Source organism: Myodes glareolus, chromosome 4 (genome assembly GCF_982192425.1).
Source record: "Myodes glareolus chromosome 4, mMyoGla1.1, whole genome shotgun sequence".
Lineage (NCBI taxonomy): Eukaryota > Metazoa > Chordata > Mammalia > Rodentia > Cricetidae > Myodes > Myodes glareolus.
Genome location: NC_142029.1, coordinates 57324684 through 57346460, shown reverse-complemented (window position 1 = coordinate 57346460; position 21777 = coordinate 57324684). Strand labels below are relative to the sequence as shown.

The window sequence follows — 21777 nt, the reverse complement described above, 5'->3', positions numbered from 1 at the left end:
TATGGACACACAGACACACAGACACACAGACACACACACACACACACACACACACACACGATAAGAAAGGAGAAGGAGAACTGATTGGGAAGAAGGGGATCATCAAGGATAGGAGGAGGACGAAAGAGGGTAATGAGAATGAATATGATTGAAGTATGTTATGTGTGTGTGAAAATGTCAAATGAAACCCATTATTATATATAATTAATATATGGTAATACCCCAAAAGGAAAGTATGCCCCAATGGCTCACATATTAAAAGCTTGGTTATCAGTCTGTAGTACTGTTGAGAGAGAAAGCCCTCTGAAAGGAAGTTTGATTACTGAGGGTGTGCCTTTGAAGGGAATATTAGAACATTCTTTTCTGCCCTTCTCTTTGCTTTCTGGTCAATGCTTCTGCCATTATACATTGTGCCATCATGGCCCAAAGTTATAGGGTCAAGTGACTGTGCAGTGATACTGCTGAGACCATCAGCCAAAATAAACCTATTTTTCTTTAGTATTTCAAAGATTTGTGTGTGTACATACATATACGTATGTATATATTGATATAACAATAAAAATTCTATTTGAATAGATTAAGCAATATCAAACACCTAGAAATAAACATAATAAAACATCCATGCAACCCTCATTAAAGAAAACTGCTGAATGCTACTGAGAAAAAATAAAGAAGCCCTAACTAAATATACCATGTTCATCGACTGGAAAGTCGATATAAAAAAGATAACAGGCAGGTACCTAAGTGTTCTACAGATTCTTTGCAATTCCAAGTGAAATTCTAACTGATTTTCTTTTGAGGGCTTTTATAATATGATTCTAATGTGTATATGGGAACCATAAGGGAGGAGAGCTGCAGAAACAATTCTGAAGAACAAAAAGAGTACACAGCTCTCCCTCAACATTTATTGCAGGTTTGCACTTAAAACTGATATTGACATAGGGTAGATAGGTGGCTCATAAGCAGAGTGTGCTACATAGACATTGATTTGTGACAAAGGTGACGCTGTAGAAAGTGGAGAGGTTTCATCAATAAATGGTTTGGGGGGGGAGCTGGAGAGATGGCCCAGCAGTTAAGAGTACTCGCTGCTCTTCCAGAGGACCCAGGTTCAATTCCTAGCGCCCATATGCCAGCTCACAACTGTAACTTTAGTTCCAGGGGATTAGACATACGTGCAGGCAAGACACCAATGTATATGAAATAAAAATAAATTCTTCAAAAAATTCAGGAAGTTAGGCTTCCACATATAAAGAACCTGGCTTGGCTTTGAATGGGAAATGCAGAAGAATGAAGCTAGCATGTATCTTTATGACTTGGGAATAGACAGAAGTCCCTCTGTAGCTTACCACAGACCTACTAAAATCATACAGTAAAGAGGTGACATTAAAACTTAGGACTTCAGTTCATTCAATGATACCACAAAATAGGAGTAAATATGAAGTGCGAGGGTGGAGGGAGATGCTTGGTGATGACTCTGGTCCGTCATCACTAAGGGACTCTAAAGCACCTAAGGAATGCCAGCCCATGGGTAGCACTGCCCACAGTGAACTAGATAGCCCTCCCATATCAATCGTCAGTTAGGAAAATGCACCACAGGTATGCTCAGAGGCCAATCTAGCGGGGGCATTTTCTCAATACAAATAAGAAAAAAGTCAATCCGAGGTTTTTAAACCAGCAACCCTGATGTCATATAAATGTATTAAAAAGTAGTTGGTCTCATTAGCATAAAGGGGAATGAGAATTCAAACCACAGTATGATGCCATTTTGCTTATAAGAATAACTGGTTTAAAAGCTGACAATATCAAATGTTGGTGATGGTGTAGAAAAATGGGAACTGTTCAACACTGCTAGTGGGAGTACCACACTGGCTTAATGATGATGAAAAACAGTGGATGTGATGGCTAGTGTTATATCAACTTAACACAAGATAGCGTCAGTGGGAAGAGGGAACCACAATTGAGAAAATGCGTCTACTAGATTGGCCTGAGCATTGATTAATATGGGAGGGCCTAGCTCACTGTGGGCAGTGCTGCCCGTGGGGTGGTGTTCCTAGGTTCTGTAAGAAAGCAGACTGAGCAAACCATGGGGAGCAAGCCAGTAAGCAACACTCCTTCATGCCTCTGCACTAGCTCCTGCCTCCAGGTTCCTGCCCTGACTTCCCTCAGTGATAGATTGTGATCTGAGAGTTGTAAGAAGAAATAAATACTTTCTTCCCCACATGCTTTTGGTCCTAGTGTTTTATCAATGTAATAGAAACCCTAACTAAGTCAGTAGGGAGAATTAGCTCATAGAGTTAGAGATACTCTGAAACTATGACCCAGCAATCCTTTTCCTAGGTAACTACTTTAAATAAGTATCTTAGTTTGGTGTGGGAGGTCCTTCTGTACATGTGTTGCTTTTATTGGTTAATGAATAAAGAAATTTCTTTGGCCTATAGCAAGGCAGAACTTAGCTAGGTGGGGAAAACTAAACTGAATGCTTGGAGAAAGAAGGCAGAATCAAGTGGTAAGTCATGTAGCCCTGCCAGAGGCAGATGCTGGAACTTTACCTGGTAAGCCACAGGCTCATGGCAATACACAGATTAACGGAGATGGGTTAATTTAAAATATAAAATAGCCAGAAATACACTTAAGCTATTGGCCAAAAAGTATTGCAAATAATACTGTTTCTGTGTGATTATTTCAGGGCTGAGCAGCCGGGAACAAACAAGCGACCTCCTACTACATTAGTTAGGGTTTCTATTGATGTGAAGAGGTATGGGAACTCTTATAAATGAAAACATTTCATTGGGGCTGACTTACAGGTCAGAGGTTTATTCTATTATCATCATGATAGGCACATGGTGGCAGGTAAGATGACATGGTGCTGCGGAGGTAGCTAAGAGTTCTACTTCTGGATATGCAGGCAGCAGGAAAAGTCACAAGTCATATTAGGCCTGGCTTGAGTTTCTGAGACCTCAAAGCCCACCCCCAGTGTCACACTTCCTCCAACAACAACAACACACCTACTCCAACAAGGCCACACTTCCTAATAGTGCTGGTCGCTATGAGCCTATGGAGCCATTTTCATTTATACTACCACAATAAGTAGATATTTATATTCCAGAAGAAACATAATAAAGCTTACAATGAATTATAGTATATTAAAATACTGGAGTAATATAATAATAGAAAATGAGCTACTGAAGTATAACAAGTATGATTAGTAAAAACATGGAAGATACACTTTAGGATCCATGTATCTGTATAAATCCACACATTTATACCACTAGAGTTTAAAGATGGGCTGTGGTTGGAAACTTACTGTGGTGGCTGGTGTTGTCAGCTTGATAGAATCTAGAGTCACCTGGAAGATGGGCCTTTGGGCACAACTCTGTAGGATTCTCTTGACTGCGTTAACTAAAAAGGAGCTGGGCTGCAGGATGCATTCATCTCTCTTTCTCTCTGCTTCCTGACTGTGAATGCTGTAAGACTAGATGCAACTAGCTCTTGATACTTTTAACTTCTCCACCATGATAGGCTGTACCCTTGAATGGCAAGCAGAATGAACACAATCTCCCTTAAGTTGCTTTTGACATAGTGTTTTATCATACCAACATGGAAGGAAACTAGGCAGTGACTTGTGGTAGATTCTGGACCTAATTTTTTTTAACAGATAGGAATCCCATGGACATTAATTTTATAGTATACTTTTTTGCATGTGTGTATGTATATGCATGTGTGTGATCATATGTACATGTATATGAGTGAACATTGTGTGGAGGAGTGTTGTGGGATAGTCTTTTAGTGTACTGTAAAGACATGTCTCTGCCCAAGGTGCCTTCTGATTGGTTTAATAAAGAGCTGAATGACTAATAGCTAGACAGGAAATAATAGGTAGGACTTCCAGGGATAAAGAGGATTCTGGGAAGAAGAGAGGCAGAGAGGCCAACAAGACTGAATAAGTCAAACGAGAGTGGTATCCAAGCCATGTGGCAGAATGTAGATGAATCAAAACAGGTTAACTTAAGTTATAAGAGCTAGTTTGTAAAAAGCCTAAACTAAGGCCAAGCTTTTATAATTAACAATAAGTTTCTGCATTGTTATTTCCACCGATGCACAAAAGAAAGTCTGACTAGATGTGGTCATGTGGAGGCCAAGAACTATGTCGAGTGTCATTCCTCAGGAATGGTCACCTGTGTTTTGAGGTGGTTTCTCACTGTCCTCTGTCTCACCAGTCAGCAAGCCTCAAGCATCTGTCTTTCCCTTCACAGTGCTGGGATTACATGTCACCATATCTAAGTTTTAATTTTATTTCGTTAAGACAGGATCTCCCTATGTGACCTTGGCTGTCCTGCAACCCTGTAAAGACCAGGCTAACCTTGAACTCATAGAGATCCACTTGCCTCTGCCTCCCAAGTGCTGGGATTGAAGGTGTGTGCCAGCATGCCTGACCATACTCACCTTTTTTAATGCAAGTCCTGGGGTGTAACTCAGGTCTTCATGTTTGCATGTCAAGCCTTTTATTTAGTGAGATATCTGCCCGACACCACTATACTGCATTTTATAATACATGCTGAACATGTATGATAGCTACATCTACATCTACAATCAGAAGCCTTTTGAGTGCTATCATGCTGTCATGAGTGGGAAATTTCATATCTGACTCAGTGACAAGTCAGTCAAAATGCAGAATTACCTGTGGGCTATGTAGAACATGTCTATTGAAAGACATGTGAATTTTATCTTCAGTCTTATGTCCCATCCCAAGCTGTCTCATGATATATATGCAGATGTTATAAAACCCATCAATGTCTCACATCTGAAATATGTCTAGTATCAAGCATGCCACGTGGTCATTCTCGGTCTGTAAGCCATTATTGTCTTGTTACACGACTTTTGAATGTGAGTTATGTTTAACGCCGAAGTACTTGAGAAGTCCTAGTATCTTAGGACTTGCCGGACCTGCTGTGCCAGGTAGGTGGCGGGAAGCGAGAGGCTGAGGGTAGCATCAAGGTATTTTGCACATGACTGATCTCTGTAGCACCCATTGTTGTTGAACTTTGGCACATCTGGTTACAGGTGAATGAACCCTTGGGGTTAAGCCACTTGAGTAAGTTTCTGTAGCTGATCTGTGGCTGAGGTGGCATTAGATCCAGGTCTGTCCTGCCGCTTATAGTAGACTCCCCCGAAGCAGAGGTTCAGGGCTACTGCTGTTAGTTGCCAGCTGTGTTGTGACTTCTGGTGACTCATGCTCCATGAATACAGGTGAGCTGAAGGCTCTCTGTAGTGCCTGGGCTCCGACCACAGCTTCTGGGCTTTGTGCCTATCCGTGTGCTCAAAAAGAGCAAAGCGTTGCTTTCTGATGCCCAGACATTTTCCAATTCTGCAGGGCCCCTGCTTTCCAGTCCTCTTGTTTTGGAGAGCTGACCTCGACCATACATTTATAGACAACCTGCTGTGACAGGTGGAGCCCTGCTGTCCGGTGGGACCTACCCGGTGAGGATTACCCTTGTACTGCAAGCAGTGGCTTCCCCGTCCAGCAAAGCCTTCCACACAGGCTTGGCCCCCTGGCCCTTCTGTTTGTTTTGCTTTATGCTGACCTGAATTGAATACCTTTGGGGTTTCTGCAATGGAACTGACAGTGGTTGGGACATGCAGGGACAAAGGCTGTGCCCACCTGCAGGTCAAGGGTCAGGCTTGGTAGAGAAGTCTTGTCAGGGCTTCAAAAGCTGAGGCCTCTGTCCTGCTAGGTCCCACCCATGGATCAATGACCACTAGCACACAGGTGTGCTGGACTATTGACGTTCCCATGGCTAGGACAAGGGGAGGTGCAAGGCTACGTACAGGCAGCTTACCTGGGGATTAAAGCAGGGACACAGGTGTCTAGTCAATGCCAAGGGAAGGAGGCTGGGTTGGACTCACACGAAGTGGGAGGGGTAGCAAGCTCTTGCTCTCCAGCTATCATCTGGTCCTGGCTAGCCCTGGGTTGCATGTTATACAGGACTGCTTTCTAGTTCTTGGCTGGTCTTCTTGTTTTTGTCATTTTTTCCCTAAAGAAGAACTTCTAGAAACGTAACAAGTTTAAATATTATCTCTTTTTTTCTTCTCTCTTTTCTTTTTCTATGTAATTTAGGCTAGCTTGTAACTTGAAATTTTACTTCCCAAATGCTGGGATTATAATCAGTAGTACCACTGTGGCACTCCTGTGTGCCCTACAGACACATCTGTCTTGCCATTCATTCATTCATTCATTCATTCAGCTGATGGATCACTATTCCTAAATGATGATTTTGTCCTGTATTCTGGAATGAATGTTGGACACAAATAAATTTCAAAAGGCTTGTCCACCCTGAAATAGAGACAAAAATATGAACAAATAACTGGGTGTGAAATGAATTTTTCAGGCCATAGCAGAATGTCTGTGGAAGCATGCCTTGGAGTAAGCCACAGTTTATGTAAATCTGACAGGATTTTGAGCTAATTTCCAAGGGCAGTTGGAGAGAGAGGGAACCAGCCACAGATCTGGCTGGATCTGAGGCTTTGAACAGCTGCAGGCTGGCCACTAAGGTAAGGAGAGGGGGAGTCGATCAAGCATAGCTGGGGAGGCTAGAATGTGTGCCTGAGGCTTAGACTTGGGCTGAGCAGCTGTGCGGAGGACTCCATATTAAATCTGAGGACTGTCTGTGAGTCAGGCTGGATCTGAAACACAGATGTGGCCTGAGAGTTTCAAATATGAAGGGTGCCCTCAGAGAGATGTCAGGGTGTTGGGCTGGAGGGCTCTTACTGAAAGGGATTGCAAATCAGCTGTTCTAAACACAGATGGACAGCAGAATGGCATTTTTCTAGATCTCTGGCCAAGGGTGTCATGGCACCACGATGACCCACAAAGAGCAAGCCCTGCTGGGTCTACCCCTTCATCTCTACAGGAAGGTGAACTGCTGACTTTGGGATGCTGGGGTCCCTGGAGGGCGGTCACATCCAGTTTGCCAGTTGTCTTTTTTCATCAGACCTTAATTACCTAGGTTTTGTCAAAAGCTGGGATTGCAGGATAAGAAAGAGTGAAAGGTTTTCTGCCCTGGTAGACTGGCAGTTCAGTAAATGATAGGTAATTCTAGGAGTGGCGATGCCATTGCTAACACTGGCACGCAAACACTACGGCACCAGGCACAATTCTGAAAACTAACTCCCTTTGACTGGATGTGGTGGCACATACCCACATCTTCAGTACTTAAGAAACTGAGGCAGGAGGATGGAGAGTTGGAGGCTACTCTAACTGGCGACATAGTCCTCATTTCAAATAACTTTAAAAAGAAGTTGTGTTGTTTTCAGAAAAATAGGTAAGAGTTAGAGATCATTCTGTTAAGTAAAATAAGCCAGACTCATAAAAGCAAGCATATGCTTTCTGTCATATGCTGAAGCTAGGAATAAAAGAAAAAGGAGGGGCTGGAGAGATCCTAAGCTAACAGCACCTATTACTCTTCAGAGGGCTAGAGTTCAGGTCCCAGAATCACATCGATTAGCTCAAAATTGCCAGTAATTCCAGCTCCCAGGGTCCTAAAACCCTCTTTTCACCTCTCCCAGAACTTGCACACACATGTCTGTACACATGTTCATACACACATGCCTACAAATACACATATGCATAAAGAGACATGCACATGGCACATAACACGCATGTGCAGGCAAGATACCTGTACACATAAAATAATAACAAAAGCAATAAAAGTGTTTAAAAAAACAGAAATTGAATAGATGGATCTATTGGGAAGAAAGTTTTATTCTTGGTAGTTTGACCTTGGCAGATGGATGGTGCCTCAAACTGCAGAGGGATTCTTTTCAGTATGTCTGTAGTCACAACGACCTCATACCGTGATTTCCTTTGCTGATCCGTAACTCTGCCGTGATGCCCACTCAGCTCGGTCCAGGGTATTTTAGTGGGTTGCTCTACTGGTTTGCTGGGTGTAGTTGGGATTGAGTGATGGTTCTTACAGTACTTGGGATCTTGTGGGGGAGCCTCAGGACCAGCAACATGTCCATCGTGACCACTGTGTCTCAAGGCTCGCTGAATCTGCCTCCAAGCTTCACACTTTCGCTGCCAGCACGCTTATGCTTCAAAGCCACTGCTTTCCACCATGGATGCAAGTTCCAAGTTGAAAACATAACTTAAAATTTATAATGCTGTGAAAATAAAGAATGAAAAAATAGCTCCACTCCTCAGAACTTCCGTTTTCTTTGTGTTTCGGGGACAATTCACTGTGGTGGGAAGTGGACCAGAGCCCAGAGATTCCTAAACTGAACATGGTCCCGGGAAACAAGAGCAGCTGCTGAAGACAGTGGGGAGCTCCACTGACGCAGCATGTAGTAAAAGTGGAAAAGAAAACTGGCTCTGGGCTTGACCAGCTCCCTTTCCCAGATCCTTTCAGGGAATTGCTAAGAAAACACATGCCTGGCCCAGCATGTCCTTAGCCAGTGGCAGAGACTCCACCCAGATCTGATTTTGCTGTAGTCACGCTTCAGCTCACTTCAGCCAGCAGGTGAAGTTCATATCCTGGTGCATGTACCGCCTTCCAGAATCTGGTCTATGGAAAAAGTGACATGGCCCACGGAGGTCACTGGGGCTTGACCCGTTTACTGGTGCATGCAGAACATGAATGCTTTCAATTTTGGAATTTTTGAAGAGTTCATTTAAAAAATTATGACTGTTCCAATTTGAGCCATACAGACTGCCACAGAACAGACAACAGGAAGATATTACCTTCCTTGTCCAAGCTCATTCCCCTCACTACCCCCACCTCAACCACATTCTGTCCCAAGGATTAAGCACCATTAGGAGTTTACACTTTATAATGGAATATACAAGCTTTCATGACTACAGTATTTTAACAGAATAAATTCTAGGTCATATTTTCTTAACTTGCCTTATTTCATTTCATGTCTTGGACAATTATTTCTCATTTTCCTTCAATATGCCACAGTTTAACTGCTCATTTGCACTTCTACTGTAATTTCCAAATTCTCCGTTTTCTGTTGCTAGGCACCCTTTGGATGTATGTCCCTGTGTGCTCTTGTGCTTGGTTCTGTGGGAGTGGAGAATTGCTGAGCCAAGGGGACGGTACATCTAGAGAACTGTCCGGTGCTGCCAGCACCTCTTCTAAAGCTGTCTCTCCTGTTTGTGTCCCCACAAACCAAAAACCACAAGCGTTCTCCTGCCCAAACCTTTGGCGTCTGTCCTAAGAGTCTTCCTATTCTGAGCGAGTGACATTGTTATTTTAATTTTCAATTACTTGTTCACTCAGATGACTGAGCACATTTTTATGTTCTAAACTAGGGTTAATCTTTGTCTCCAAGGGACATTTGGTAGTGCCTGGGGACATGTTAAATCTCACAGTAGGGCAGCCATGGTGGTGGTAGAGATGGTGGTGATGGTGATGGTGATGGTGGTGATTGGTAATGATGGGGGGATGGTGATAGTGATGGTGGTGGTAGATATGCTGTCCCTGGACACAAAGTCAAGAGTGTACAGGTTGAAAGTCCTGGCTGTTAAGCCTTTTGCTTATCCTCTGTGAATTACCTGTGAAATTCTTTATCTGAAATTCTTCAACTTTGGAACTCTTTATCATTGGTTTGTCATTATATATTTCAGAAATCTCCCCCTCTGATGTTTATATTTGTCCTCGTTGTACTGGAGAATTAAAAATGTTTAAACTGCTCTTGCCTGGATTGCTTGATGGGTTGTGTGGACTGGACATGCAGGACCCACAGAAAATGACTGCTGAACTTGCCTAAAGTTGAGATGGTCCTTCAGGGTCCCTGCTTCATGGAAGAGTCTGCTAGACATTCTGCAGGACACAGAAGAAAATGACTGACAAATCGCCAATATAGGTGGAAATGTCTTTGAAATTTCCTGCTTCATGGAAAAGTATGCTGGATATTATAGGCCTGCAGGCTGAGGATGGATGGCCCAATGGTACAGAAGAGCTAGAGGGACAAAGCTGGAGAGCTCACCCTGGTGGTAAGGATGTGGAAGAGGGGGCAGGCTGATCTATCCTGCAACCACTCAGGTCCAGAACCAGGGCTATGAGTTGGCCCACTACAACAACCACCCCATCTATGATCTGTTGGAGAATCTGAAGGGTCAGTCTAAGCACAGGGCAACAACAGGATATCCAAGAGGAGTCCCAGTGATGACCAGTATCGATAGTGTGGCAGAAACCAGAGGCCTAAAACCAGACCAATGACTCTTTGCAATGAACACTTGCAAGTAAAGATGTATGGACTAAAGGATAAACTGAGTAAGTCACTGTACCACACCACATGACAAGCTTCCATAACAAGATTTTTTTCTTTTCTTTTTTAATTTTTCTCTTTTTTTCTTTTCTCTTAATTTTTATTTTATGTTTGTGGAGGGGATGATTGCAAGGGCAGAGGGTGGATAAGAAGGGATGGGGGAGGGATAGGATAGATATGCATGATGTGAAAGCCACAAAAAATAAATAAAAGTAAAAAAAAAATCTACTTTTATGTGTAAGTGTGTGAGCTTACATGAGTCCATGGATGCCATGTGCATGCAGTCACAGATGCCAGAAGAGGCCATCAGAGCCCTGGAACTGGAGGTACAGATAGTTGTGAACTGCCATGTGGGTGCTGGGAATTGAACCACGTCCTCTGCAGGAGCACCCAGCCTTCTTAACCACTAATCTATTTCTCTCCAGATCCTTGTCATTTTTTTTAATGTTTTGATTATTTCATTTAATATGGTGTCCTCAAGGTTCACCTGTAGGATCATGTGGATAGTTTCCACATGACAGAACTTGTGTCTTTTGAAAGACTGAATAATTGCCAGGTGTATGTGTGTATGCGCACACGCACAGGCTCATGCCTGCTCCCATTTTCCTTATCCGTTTATGAATGGACACTAGGTTGTTCCCATGTCTTGACTATTGTACATAGTGCTGTTTGCTGTAACACAAGAGTGCAAGTTTCCCTATAAATGACTGTTGTTACTTCCTTGGGTTGTATAACCAGAAGAAGTGGGATTAATAATAATTTTATTTCAACTTTTGAAGGGGTTCATCTTATTTTCCCTAATAATCAAGGACAATTAACAATCCCACCCAGTACTGTACAAGGATTTCTCTTTCTTCAAACCTCATAACCATGTGTTACTTTTGTCTTTCTCAGAACAGTCACGCTGAAGGGTGTGAGGTGTTGTCTTATGTGGCTGTGATTTCCCATCCTCTGATCTCTACTGGTGTGTTGTAGTTTTTATATGCCTGTCACTTGTTCTCCTGTGGGAAGAATTGTCTATTTGGGTCCTTGTTCTATTTTTTAAATTTTAATTTCATGTCCAATTTCTTGAATTTATTTTTAAGTTAGGGTCTTTCTGTGTAACTTGGGGTGGCCTGGAGTTCACTATGTAGTTCAAACTGATGATAAACACATGGTGATTCTCCTGTCTCAGCATCCTAACTACTAGATAAAGACTTACTATTCTTACATGTTTATTTTCTGATTGTGATTCCTGTGTTCTTCATTTCTTTTTTCTTTCCTCCCTTCCTCTCGGCCTTCCTCCTCGATGTCCCCCTCCCCCTTTCCTCTGTATTTCTTTGGGATTTGCTGACTTTATAATAATGATGTTTTGATCTCCTTTCCTCTATTTTTATATATGCAGTACAGGAATTTTTCTTTATTTTCCGTGAAGCTTACATAGAATATTTTACTAACACCTTGCTTTTTTGACCACGGATGAAAAATACATTTGAACTCCTTGAACACTTTATGTTATTGATGTCATAGTTACTATGCTTTCATAATTGTGTACCTATTAACAAATTATTATAGTTTCTTTTGTGTTTTTGTGTTAACTTGAATAGTGGAGTTAAAAGTAAATGGTACGCCGCTTTGCCATATTAGTGTATTTTGAATGTAACGCATCCTTACAGTGAGTTTCACACTTCCTTGTTTTCATGTTGCTGGCTAGTGTCTTTCCATCTTCATTTGAAGAATTCTCTTTAGCATTTCTTACAAGGTGAGTCTGATGGGGTGAACTGTTTGAGGGTTTTTTGTTTTTTGTTTTTGTCTTCATCAAGACAGTGCTGCTGGGTATAGCATTCTTACTTGGTACTTTTTATTATTTTATTTTATTTGTTTATTCATTTGGTGGGTTTTTTGAGACACAGAATTTCTCTCTGTAACAGCTCTAGCTGTCCTGGAACTTGCTTTGTAGGCCAGGCTGGCCTCTAACTCAGAGAGAACCACCTGACCCTGCACCCCAAGTGCTGGGATTAAAGGCATGCACCACCACCACCCGGCTACTTGGCAATTTTCAAAAGATGATTATTTTCTAGCACTTTGGATTTGTTCACCATCTCTCAGTCTTCCAGCCTTCTGCAGAGTGACCCATTGACGGTCTCTATAGGTTTTCTAGTGTGTGGTGAGTCACCAATCTCGTTCAGATTTCTTTGTTTGGCACCTCCCCCTGCCAGGCAGGATCTCACATGTGCTCCGCTCTGCCTTTCCGCCTGTGCATCTCCTCTTCAAGCACCTGTCTTCTTCTAATTTATTAGCAAAATCTGTCACTTTGTTTCTATTTAGGGTTCTTTTGGGTTTATGGGTCTGTGTGTTTGTTTTCCTCTACAATTTTCATATGGTTTTATATTTATTTTTTTGGTCATCATTTATTTAAATAAAATGTTAGCTGTCGGCTTGCTGTATATTGCTTTTATTATATTTAGGAATGAACCTTGTATCCCTAATCTCTCCAGGAGAAGGGGAGGATTGGGGAGAGCTTGGGGGAATGGGATGGGTGGGTTGGAGGAAGGGTGGATATCAGATCAGGGAAGTAGCTATCTTAATTAAGGGAGCCATTTTAGGGTTGGCAAGAGACTTGACTCTAAAGGGGTTCCCAGGTATCCAAGGAGATGTCCTCAACTTGTTTCTTGGGCAGCAGAGGAGAGGGTGCCTGAACTGGCCTTATCCTATAGCCACACTGATGAATATCTTGCATATCACCATAGAACCTTCATCTGGCGATGGATGGAGATAGAGACAGAGACCCACACTTGGAGCACTGGACTGAGCTCCCAAGGTCCAAATGAGGAGCAGAAGGAGGGAGAACAGGAGCAAGGAAGACAGGATGGCGAGGGGTGCATCCACCCACTGAGACAGTGGGACGGATCTAATGGGAGCTCACCAAGGCCAGCTGGACTGGGACTGATGGAGCATGTGATCAAACCGGACTCTCTGAATGTGGCTGTCAATGAGGGCCAACTGAGAAGCCAAGGACAATGGCACTGGGTTTTGATTCTACTGCATGGACTGACTTTGTGGGAGCCTGGTCTGTTTGGATGCTCACCTTCCTAGACCTGGATGGAGGGGGAGGACCTTGGACTTTCCACAGGGCAGGGAACCCTTACTGCTCTTGGGACTGGAGAGGGAAGGGGAGGGGAGGGGAAGTGAGGGGAGTGGGAGGGAAATGGGAGAGGGGAGGTAGAAATTTTTAATAAATAAATATGAAAATAAATAAATAAATAAATAAAATGTCTTCTACTTTCTCTGCTTTTTCTGGGACTATGAAATGTGTACATTGGTTCAGTGGGTTCTGTCCATGGGCCCTTGTCCTCGTTAGCTTCGGCTGTCAGCTTGACACAGCCCAGAGGCATCCAAAGAGTCTCAATTAAAGGATTGGCCAGATCAGGTTGGCCTGAGGCAATGTCTGTGAGGATTGTCCTGATGTTGGAGAGCCCAGCAGTAGGCCCAGGTCGGGGGTTTGTGCTGTGTAGAAAAACTACTGATCATGAGTCAAGCAGCTAATAAGAGTATAAGCTGAGTTAATGCAGTACCTCAGCGTATACCTTCAGGGGGACAAGCAAGAAGTCAGAGGACGTATTGAAACTACCTACCGGCACCCTGAGCCCTGTCCTAACTTACCTTTCCCTGAAGAGCCCCTCTCTGGATGCCTCGGTCTGCAAGGCTGCCTCTTGCTCTTAATCATCCAGCACACTAATAAAACATGCTTCCTGTCTCCCTAGTTGTTTCACCTGATTGTTTTCATTTATTACTACTAATTTTGGGGAAAAATAGATTTATTTATTGTATTATATGTATGGATTGTGGTAGTTTGAATGTAACTGGCTCCATAAGCTCATAAAGAGTGGTACTATTAGGAGGTGTGTGGGTTTGTTGGATGAGGTATGGCCTTGTTGGAGGAGCTGTGTCCCTGTCAGAGTGGGTTTTGAGGACTCTTTTTCTCAATGTGACCCTCAGACCTCTTCCTGTTGCCTTCTGATCAAGATGCAGCCCGCACCATATCTGTCAGGACACTGCCATGCTCCCCTCCATGATGGTAATGGATTGAACCTCTGAACTGTAAGTCACCACCTCAATTAAATGTTTTTGTTTATAAAAGTTGTCATGGTGTCTCTTCACAGCAGTAGGAACCCTAACTTAGACATGGGTGCTTTTCCTGAATGTGTTTAGAAATTTCACATGCATACCTCATGCCTGCAGAACCCAGAAGAAGGCATCAGATCCCCTAGAACTGGAGTTGTGAACCACAATGTGGGCATGGGAACAGGTACTCTTAACGGGTGAGCCAGTTCTCCAGCTTGCATTATTGTTGTTGTTGTTATTGTTGTTTACTGTTACTTTGGCTTTTCCATCTCACCAGTGTATTTTATGTGTCCCACTTCATGGTCCCCGTATACAATAGGTGTCCAAAAGCATTACTTCAAGGAGCATAAGCCTGTGATACCATTCTCACAGAGTGGGATGGGTGCGGGAGAAGATAGCACTATGGCTGTGTGTGTAGGGGATGGGATGTGGATGGGATGGGATGGGATGTGGATGTGATGGGATGGGGATGGGATGGGATGGGATGGGATGGTTTGGGATGGGGTGGGATGTGGATGGGATGGGATGTGGATGGGATGGGATGGGATGGGATGGGATGGGATGTGGATGGGGTGGGATGTGGATGGGACGGGATGTGGATGTGGATGGGATGGGATGAGATGGGATGGGATGGAATGGGATGGGGTGGGATGTGGATGGGATGGGATGGGATGGGATATGGATGGAATGGGATGGGGTGTGGATAGAATGGGATGGGGGTGTGGATGGAATGGGATGGGGTGTGGATGGAATGGGATGGGGTGTGGATGGAATGGGATGGGGTGTGGATGGGATGGAATGGGGTGTGGATGGAATGGGATGGGGTGTGGATGGGATGGAATGGGATGTGGATGTGATGTGATGTGGATATGATGTGATGGGGATGTGATGGGATGGGATGTGGATGGGATGGGATGTGGATGGGATGGGATGAGATGGGATGTGGATGTGATGGGATGGGATGAGATATGGAAGGCTAGTGTTCCTTTGCGGAGTCTTTGAAGGAACCGATGGGACATAAAGTACAGTGAAGAACCTTTCTCCAGTTTTGCCACTGACTCTCAATATGGCTTTTGGAAACAGTTTCCTGTATCAGTTTCATTCTCTGTAAGGATAAAGGCCTCAGAGACAGTAAATATAGGCTCTATGAAAGTGGGCACTGTCTCTTTTTCTTCCATACGTTTCCCCAAGTCCCTTACACAACAGTGGATGCTTTCTGATCATTTGTGTGATAGATGGATGAAGGTGAGCAAGTGAACAATGAATGAACAGGCATGTCTCTGTGACTTGTAGTATGAGGGCCGGCTTGTTGGGGTTTCTGTCCCACCCAGTACCCCACAACTGGCAAGTCCCAGAGAAAATCAATCACACAGAGATCTCTATAAGTTATAAAGCTGATTGGCCCATTAGGTCAGGCTTCTTGTTAACTCTTATAACTTATGTTACCCCATTATTCTTATCTACATTAGCCACATGGGCTCAGTACCTTTCTCAGTGTGACAGCTTACATGTTGCCTCTTTGGTGGTCTGGACAGGAGTGGCTGAGGGCTTCCTGTGTCCCAGAATACTTCCAGTCTCTTTGCTCCACCCCTACGTCCTGTCTGGCTTTCCCGCCTATACTGCCTGCCTGACCAATCAGCGTTTTATTAAAATATGATTGACAGAATACAGACAATTCTCCCACACCAGTGACTCTTATTCTGCCACATGCAATGAAGGGAATTATTAGGTTTTTAGGTGCAGTAAAGTTTCTCTCAGTTTAGATGCATTTTTATTAGTTTGGCTACACCGGATGCTGGCAGACACTCGATGTTGCTGCCAGAGAGGAAACCTGTGGGCTAGCTCTGGGATAGGAATTCTGAGTTCACTGGGGAAGCCAGCCCTACCAGTGCTTGTTTGGTGAGCTCTGGTTTCAGAGGGAACTCTGAACCAGCATGTCCAAGAGTATGGGCTGGCCACACTCTCTCCTGCAGGTAAATGCAGCTTGGTCTACCACAGCTCTGTTTTCCTTCATCGTCTTGTATTTATCATGAAATCAACTTGCTGTGAGGGGCCCCAAGGCCTGGGCTTTTTGTAAGGAAATGGGAACAATTAATGGGCTTATCTGATGAAAAGTAATGCCGCTAATGATTTATTAATTATCATGTGACTTATCTTTCTGCTTCTTATTAATCAAAGATGTCATGTAACTCTGGAACTCCACATGACAGGGAACAGACTAGATGCAGCCCTGTGTGTGGGGATATGGACTGGAGCCAGGTGTCCCTAGTTTCTCCTGAACCTGCTCCAGCCTGCTACAGCCTGTGGGGTAAATCTCCTTGGGTTGCAGACAGGGAAATGAGAGACGCAAAGGAGATACCATGTTGGACTGTACGCCATGTGCCAGGAATTGTTCAGAGTACTTTGCGGAGTCTTCTGAGAACTACAGAAGAGGTGTTGCTGTTTTAAAATCTTACATGAGGAAACTGAGGCTCAGAAACCTTAGGATAGGTTGCCCAAGCAATGCAGTTAGATTTGTGTCCGGGTATGTCTGAGGCAGGGGTGGATGCCTTTTAAGGAAGGCTTCAATTAAACCAGAAGAAATGTGAGGCAGTACCCTGGGTGGAGATGAACTGAGGTCCAGAGGATGTATTAATGTCACAAGAGAAGGAGAAGGGTCACATTTCTATCCTTGGTCCTCAAGACTTTCAATATCTCACAAGTGACACAAGATTCATACCTACGATACAGGCCATACCTGCCTGAGTGATTACTCTTCTCAGGGTTCGGGTTTGTTCCCAGGCCTATACTTCTCAGAGGCAGGGCCTGCTTCATTAGTGACAGGGGCTTATAGATTGGAAAAGATTCTATAGATGGGATACTGGTGTCCTGGCTAGTTTTAAGTCAGCCTGACACAAGCTAGAGTCATCTGAAAGGAGGGAATCTCGATTGAGAAAATGCCTCCATAAGATCCAGCTGTAGGGCGTTTTCTTAGTGACTGACAGGGTGAGAGCTCAGCCCATTGTGGGTAGTGCTATCCCTGGGCTGGTGGTCCTAGGTTCTATAAGAAAGCCGGGTGACCAAGCCATGGGGAACAAGTCAGTAAGCAGCACCCCTCCATGGTCTCTGCATCAGCTCCCATCTTCAGGTTCCCGCTTTGTGTTCCTGTCCAGACTTCCTTCAATGAGGGACCGCAAAGTGGAAGTGTAAGCCAAATAAACTGTTTCCTCCCAACTTGCTTTTGGTCATGGTATTTCATGGCAGCAATAGAAACCTTAACTAAGACAGGCTGGTACCTGGATAGTGGATTATTGCTGTGACAGACCTGACTATATTGTTTTGGGGAGGGTTGTGAAAGAACTTTGGAACTTTGGGTTAGAAATACCATTGGGTGTTGAAAGCTCAGTAGGATGTTCTGGGGGAGCTTGGAAGATAAGGATGTTGATAGCTATTCAGACAACGGAGGCCTGAGTTGTGAAGTTTCAGAGGGAAGCAAAGACCTTATCAGGCCTTTTGTGTGAGAAATCTGTGGTTTCTGGTCAGTTGGAGCTGAAGAATTAACTGTGTGTGATTCACAAGAGACCAGAACCTCTAAAAACGAACTCTGATTTGTTGGGACAATGAATGCTGGTCAGCTGGGGCTGACCAATTGCCTGTGATTAAGAAGAAACCACCATCACTGAGGTCAAATCTTTTGGGAATTATGTCCTAAGAGTCAGCATCCAGAGACTGTGTTCCAGAGGTGGCCAAGGCAGTGTCTTGTGCTGGCAGCTGAACTTGGTAGTGCAAGTCACCCAGTGGTGCTGGGTTTTAAGGCGTGAGAGGTCATGGAGAGCACCTGAGTCCTGGCACTGTGTGGCAGGACTGGAGTCTCTGAAAAGAGGCAGGAGAGGCTACTGGTGAAAGTGCAGCCCAAGTGAAGCAGAAAGCCCCATCATTCTGGAGTTGCACGTATCATGGGATGACCACTAAGAAGAGCAGCAATGGAGCCGAGGAGCCAGCTGGAGCCTAGAAGACACGCTCTGTGTGCACTGCAGAGGGCAGAATCAGAGAAGTGACCTATGCTCTTTGGAGGAGCCCAGAAGATAGTGAGTGAACCCCAAATAATTGGACACAGAGTTATTCACAAGTTTAGAGTTTAGTTTTGCTTTGTTCAGCTTGTGACTGTGCCCTGGTACTTCCCTCTTGAAGTAAGAAACTCTTTAACTTGGGGTTTTTGTCTCGGGTTTTCTCCACTGCAACTTAAAGCCCAGTTTCAAGGCGGTCCTCTGGCCAAGCTTCGTCTTCGCCATGGCCCTCAATGATGCAGATGTACAGAAGCAGATTAAGCACATGGCGGCTTTCATCAAACGAGAAGCCAATGAGAAAGAAGACATCAATGCAAAGGCAAAGAGGAGTTCCGCATTGAGAAAGGTCATCTTGTGCAAACCTAAAGACTGAAGATTATAGAATACTGTGAGAAGAAAGATTGAGCAGCAGAAGAAAATTCAAATGTGCAATCTGATGAATCAAGCAAGACCCAAAGTCCTCAGAGCAAGGGATGACTTCATCACTGATCTGCTAAATGAGGCAACACAGAGACTCAGCAAGGTGGCAAAAGATACAACTCGATACCAAGTGCTGCGGAATGGACTGGTCCTCCAGTGTTTGTGCCAGCTGTTGGATTGTGCATTGCAGAAAACAAGATTTTTCCTTCGGTGAAGGCTGCAGTACAAAAAGCAATTTCTATGTATAAAATTGCCACCAAAAAAAATGTTGATGTCTAAATTGACCAGGAGGCCTACCTGCCTGAGGAAATAGCTGGTGGAGTTGAAATCTATAATGGGGATCACAAGATAAAGATTTCTAACACTCTGGAAAGCCAATTGGACCTCTGCTGGAAATCTGGGGAGCCTTGTTTGGTGCAAATGCCGATAGGAACTTTCAGGACTGAGCCTGGGGAGGTGCAGTTCATCTGAGGCTGTATTCCTGGAGCAGCAGATATCTGTGTGGCTTCCTTTTTCTGTTCTAAGACTGGCAATCAGTGGATACCCTCTGCAGCTAATGCCCAATGTCAACAGAAGAGAGGACCACTTGGTGTAGGCAGGAACCCAGCCCCAGCTCATCTGACACCACAGCTGTGCACTGGTCCTGCAGCAGAACTGGAGGGGTCAGAGAGTGCTGCGTGTCCCTCACCGAGGACTCATTCTCCCTGCTCCTAGTCTAGATTAGAGTGAGTTGTGCATGTTGTCCCCTGCATTGGGTGTCAAGCGCATGTGGGGCTTACATTCCTTCAGCAATGCTAGCTTCACTGTTACTGTTTGGGTCTAATTTTCCTTACCTGTAAATGTGATTTAAAATCTAAGCTGCCAATATTTTTGATTTATTAAAACAAAAAGATTATGTGGGGAAAAAGAAGAAACAGAAAAAAAAAGAAAATCTTTAACTTAATTTTGATTTTATAGGAGCCCACAGAGGACAGACTGAATTTTTAAAGAGGTTCTAGGTTTCAAAATGAAGTTTGGCTTTTTAAACAAACTGAATTTTAAAGTGTTTGAATTTGTAAAGACTTGTGAGACTTTTAAATCTTGTGAAAGATTTTCTATTGTGAGGTTGATGTTAATGTGTGAGCTTCAGGATGAACAAGAAAGGGACGGTGATAGTTTAACAGTGACATCTGCGTGTCAAGTTGACAAGGGGTCACTTGTCCTGGCTAGTTTATGTCAAGTTGACACTAACTAGAGTCCTCTGAAAGGCAGGACCCTCCATTGAAAAAATGCCTTCATAATATCCAGCTTTAGGGTGTTTTTCCAATTAGTGATTGATCAGAGAGGGTCAGTCCACGGTGAGTGGTTCCATCCATGGGCTGGTGGTTCAGGATTCTATAAGAAAGCAGGCTGATCAAGCCATGGGGAGCAAGACAGCAAGCAGGATCCCTTCATGGACTCTGCATCAGCTCCTGCCTCCAGGTTTCTGCCCTGTTTGAGTTCCTGTCCTGACTTCCATCAGTGGCTGACTGTGATGTGGAAGTGTAAGCCCAATAAACCGTTTTCTTTTCAGCTTGCTTTTAGTCACTGGGGAGTTATTTAAACAAGGCAAATTTTGTGATTCATGTGAAAGGGATCAGACATGACTGGTTGACAAAGCCATTTAGCAGAGAACCCGTACTATGTGTCTTGAGGGAAGGGCTTCTGGAAGAGGCTGCAGTAGGCTGTGAAGAGGAGGTCTTAGGAAAAGGGGACTAGACTTAGCAGTTCTCGCTCTCTATACACCTTTCTGAGGCTAATGCTAAAATGCTAATATATATGACTATGTGTACACATGTACGAGTACATGGATATATATGGATATGTGTCTATGTGGATATGTATATATGAATATGGATTGTGGGAGTCTACTCAGATAGAAAATTCTATGCAAGCATTTGAAAAGCTGTGTGGTGGGAACACTGTAAAGTGTGTGTGTGTGTGTGTGTGTGTGTGTGTGTAAGAATATGTGATATTTGTTTGCTGAGTGCTTCGGAGTGGTGTGTGTGTGTGTGTGTGTGTGTGTGTGTGTGTGTGTGTGTGTGTTTGGGTGTGAAATGAATGCACTTGAGCAAGATACAGCTCTCTCTGAATGCGCATGAGGAAATATATCTGACTCTGGGAATGGCTATTGGTCATTGCCCTGTGTAAAGGCTGTGTTTGTGTGGGTGCTGTGGGACATGGGCAATCTGAGACCTTGGCCCAAGTGAAACAGGGAGAGGTGTGTGTGGGCAGAGAAGGTGAGATGATCCTGCTGAGGCTGAGAGAGGATCCCAGGGCTCTGTCTTTCAGGCTTGTTAGCGGAGGAGCCACTCCAGATGTGGGTTGGTGCGTACAGACATTTTGAAAGGGGAGTTCTCTCTTCTACCACTGCGGTGGCCTTTGCCTCTTTTGGTGATTTGTGGATAACCCAGCAAGACCCATGGAAGGGACACAAGCCAGAGTAAAACCAGATCCACCATCTCTGGGTTGAGGCCCATTGAGCCTTATCTCCTTCCCTCTGAACCCAATGGTTCTGAGGTTGAGCTCCCCACTGCCTTCTGGGTAGGACAGCATGGCTGTCCTTTGTGGCAGAGAGAAGCATGTAAGATTCATGGGGTCTCTGTCGCCAGGGCTCCTGGCTAGGAGGGAAGCCCTGCACTCGCTGCCAGGTGATATCCACCGCTACTCCAGCCCGTCTGGGTTGGGGACATGCCCTTGAGCCCCGAGTTCACACACGTCCCCAACCTCTATCTCATGGGAATCAACTGGACCAAAGACCTACATTGCTTCCTGTAACTGTCTCACTATCCAAAATGCCTCCTAGCGTAGTAGCAATTCCCTTTCATTCAGCAGAGTGCTTGAAAACACCACAAGAGGGCATTTTATGGAGAAAAGGGAATGAGGAGGAGAGGCTCTGGGAACACTGGTGTCTGCTTGT

General features: G+C 44.2%; 1 pseudogene; it reads left to right on the top strand.

Annotated features, from left to right (window-relative positions):
- The first annotated feature begins 18642 nt into the window (after positions 1–18642).
- On the top strand, positions 18643–19285 carry LOC125411970 (V-type proton ATPase subunit E 1 pseudogene; annotated as a pseudogene).
- The last annotated feature ends 2492 nt before the right edge of the window (positions 19286–21777 follow it).